A 3,857-nucleotide genomic window follows, 5' to 3' on the forward strand; every position below is an offset into this window, starting at 1 on the left:
GGGCCAGGGCCCAGGGTTAGGGTTTTAGGCTCAGGGCCAGGTCCCACGGTTAGGGTTTTAGGGTCAGGGCCAGGGCCCAGGGTTAGGGTTTTAGGCTTAGGGCCAGGGCCCAGGGTTAGGGTTTTAGGCTCAGGGCCAGGGCCCAGGGTTAGGGTTTTAGAGTCAGGGCCAGGGCCCAGGGTTAGGGTTTTAGGCTCAGGGCCAGGGCCCAGGGTTAAGGTTTTAGGCTCAGGGCCAGTGCCCAGGGTTAGGGTTTTAGGCTCAGGGCCAGGTCCCACGGTTAGGGTTTTAGGGTCAGGGCCAGGGCCCAGGGTTAGGGTTTTAGGCTTAGGGCCAGGGCCCAGGGTTAGGGTTTTAGGCTCAGGACCAGGTCCCAGGGTTAGGGTTTTAGGGTCAGGGCCAGGGCCCAGGGTTAGGGTTTTAGGCTCAGGGTCAGGGCCCAGGGTTAGGGTTTTAGGATCAGTGTCAGGGCCCAGGGTTAGGGTTTTAGGGTCAGGGCCAGGGCGCTGGGTTAGGGTTTTAGGGTTATGGCCAGTGCCCAGGGTTAGGGTTTTAGGGTCAGGGCCTGGGCCCAGGGTTAGGGTTTTAGGGTCATGGCCAGGGCCCAGGGTTAGGGTTTTAGGGTCAGGGCCAGGGCCCAGGGTTAGGGTTTTTGGGTCAGGGCCTGGGCCCAGGGTTAGGTTTTTAGGGTCAGGGCCCAGGGTTAGGGTTTTAGGGTCAGGGCCCAGGGTTAGGGTTTTAGGGTCAGGACCCAGGGTTAGGGTTTTAGGGTCAGGGCCCAGGGTTAGGGTGATTTCCAGGAAGTGACCTCACAGTGACTCAAGCTACCACTTACTGTTGATTGTGATGAAATGCCAGCTGAGGCACATGCCTTGGGAGCTAAGTGGTTGCTGCCCTTGACTACTATGAAGACTGGTGTGGGAAGGGTCCCTTTGGATGCACTTGAGCAGGGGTCCCCAACCCCTGAGCCATAGAGCTGTAAGGAGCCACACAGCAGGTGAGTGGTGTCGAGTGAGGGAGTGAGGGAAGCTTCGTCTGTATTTACAGCCACTCCCCTTTGCTCACATTCCCGCCTGAGCTCCACCTTCTCAGAGGAGCAGCAGCATTAGATTCTCATAGGAGAACGCACCCTGTTGTGAACCGTGCATGTGAGGGATCTAGGTTGCGCTGTGCTTATGAGAATCTAATACCTATTGATCTGTCACTTTCTCCCATCACGCTCAGGTGGGACCATCCAGTTTCAGGAAAACAAGCTTAACACGCCCACTGATTCTACATTATGGTGAGTTCTATAATTATTTTATTATATATTCCAGTGTAATAATGGAAATGAAGTGCCTAATCAATGTAAATGTGCTTAAATCTTTTGGCCCAGCTCCTACCTCCCGGCAGCCTCGCCAGGCCCAGAACTCTCTCCAGTCAGCCTCTACAGACCAAGCTCATGACTCACAATGGCCTATTTAGGCCCATACCCTACCTCACGGCAGTCTCCGCAGATGAGCCTACTGCCTCACAACAGCCTCCACAGGCACAGCTCCATCGTTACAATGGCCTCTTCAGACCCAGCTCCTGCCTCCCAGCCTTCTATCCAGGCCCTGAACTTTCTCCGTAAGTTGAGGTAGCTGGGACTGTAGGTATACATGACGATACTTGGCTAATTTTTAAATTGTTTTGCAGACATGGGGTCTCACTTTGTTGGCCAGGCTGCTGTCAAACTAATGGCCTCAAGTGACCCTTCCACCCCTGCCTCCCATCCTCGAGGTATGTGCCACCACAAGGGGCACTTGTTCAATTTTCTAAAGAAAAAATTTCTAAAGTAAGGCTGTGGGATGATGGCAGGAAGATAGAAAAACAGAAGAATAAGTTAAAATGACTTATTCACACATATTCTTTTGACAGCAAGAAGAACTGTTAGTATATACATTCCTTACAAACAAACAAACGGCAGATAAACAATGTTGTATAGGAACTTCAACACACACTGTACAATATTCCCACTTTGCTGACATAAGTTATGGAAATTTCGTGGTTTCCTTGAGTGTCGCTACCAGTATTTGCTTCTCTGATGATTTTTATCAACTTCCTCATCTGTTAACTTCTCTCCAAGGTATGTCATGTCACGACATACTGCCGCTGCACGAACACGGCCAGTGTCTTCCTATTAAACATGTAGAATGCTTTCCTAATTTCTCTTTTTACTCTCTGTCTTTGTGTTCTGCATTTTCCTTACTTTTATTGTCAGAAACTCCAGAAAGTCAATCGTACTAATTTATCACGATTTGCTTTATTAATTTATACTATGCTTATATGGAATTTTGCCCAACAGACCTCATTACAATTTGGGCCAGGGCCCAGGGTTAGGGTTGTTTTAATGTCAGGGCCCAGAGTTACGGTTGTTTTAGGGTCAGGGCCCAGGGTTAGGGTTGTTTTAGGGTCAGGGCCCAGGGTTAGGGTTGTTTAAGGGTCAGGGCCCAGGGTTAGGGTTGTTTTAGGGTCAGGGCCCAGGGTTAGTGTTGTTTTAGGGTCAGGGCCCAGGGTTAGGGTTGTTTTAGGGTAAGGGCCCAGTGTTAGGGTTGTTTTAGGGTCAGGGCCCAGGGTTGGGGTTGTTTTAGGGTCAAGGCCCAGGGTAGGGTTGTTTTAGGGTCAGGACCCACGGTTAGGGTTTTAGGATCAGGGCCAGGGCCCAGGGTTAGGGTTTTAGGGTCAGGGCCAGGGCCCAGGGTTAGGGTTTTTGGGTCAGGGCCTGGGCCCAGGGTTAGGTTTTTAGGGTGAGGGCCCAGGGTTAGGGTTTTAGGGTCAGGGCCCAGGGTTAGGGTTTTAGGGTCAGGACCCAGGGTTAGGGTTTTAGGGTCAGGGCCCAGGGTTAGGGTGATTTCCAGGAAGTGACCTCACAGTGACTCAAGCTACCACTTACTGTTGATTGTGATGAAATGCCAGCTGAGGCACATGCCTTGGGAGCTAAGTGGTTGCTGCCCTTGACTACTATGAAGACTGGTGTGGGAAGGGTCGCTTTGGATGCACTTGAGCAGGGGTCCCCAACCCCTGAGCCATGGAGCCGTAAGGAGCCACACAGCAGGTGAGTGGTGTCGAGTGAGGGAGTGAGGGAAGCTTCGTCTGTATTTACAGCCACTCCCCTTTGCTCACATTCCCGCCTGAGCTCCACCTTCTCAGATGAGCAGCAGCATTAGATTCTCATAGGAGAACGCACCCTGTTGTGAACCGTGCATGTGAGGGATCTAGGTTGCGCTGTGCTTATGAGAATCTAATACCTATTGATCTGTCACTTTCTCCCATCACGCTCAGGTGGGACCATCCAGTTTCAGGAAAACAAGCTTAACACGCCCACTGATTCTACATTATGGTGAGTTCTATAATTATTTTATTATATATTCCAGTGTAATAATGGAAATGAAGTGCCTAATCAATGTAAATGTGCTTAAATCTTTTGGCCCAGCTCCTACCTCCCGGCAGCCTTGCCAGGCCCAGAACTCTCTCCAGTCAGCCTCTACAGACCAAGCTCATGACTCACAATGGCCTATTTAGGCCCATACCCTACCTCACGGCAGTCTCCGCAGATGAGCCTACTGCCTCACAACAGCCTCCACAGGCACAGCTCCATCGTTACAATGGCCTCTTCAGACCCAGCTCCTGCCTCCCAGCCTTCTCTCCAGGCCCTGAACTTTCTCCGTAAGTTGAGGTAGCTGGGACTGTAGGTATACATGACGATACTTGGCTAATTTTTAAATTGTTTTGCAGACATGGGGTCTCACTTTGTTGGCCAGGCTGGCGTCAAACTAATGGCCTCAAGTGACCCTTCCACCCCTGCCTCCCATCCTCGAGGTATGTGCCACCACTAG

General features: G+C 51.3%; 1 long non-coding RNA gene across 1 annotated transcript; it reads left to right on the forward strand.

The window, feature by feature from the left end:
* Positions 1-888: 888 nt before the first annotated feature.
* On the forward strand, positions 889-3,361 carry LOC134757207 (uncharacterized). The gene is made up of 4 exons (XR_010130898.1): positions 889-997; positions 1,225-1,282; positions 1,376-1,608; positions 3,304-3,361. It is a non-coding gene; the product is annotated as an uncharacterized lncRNA (long non-coding RNA).
* The last annotated feature ends 496 nt before the right edge of the window (positions 3,362-3,857 follow it).

This window comes from Gorilla gorilla, chromosome 15 (assembly GCF_029281585.2).
Source record: "Gorilla gorilla gorilla isolate KB3781 chromosome 15, NHGRI_mGorGor1-v2.1_pri, whole genome shotgun sequence".
Taxonomy (NCBI): domain Eukaryota; kingdom Metazoa; phylum Chordata; class Mammalia; order Primates; family Hominidae; genus Gorilla; species Gorilla gorilla.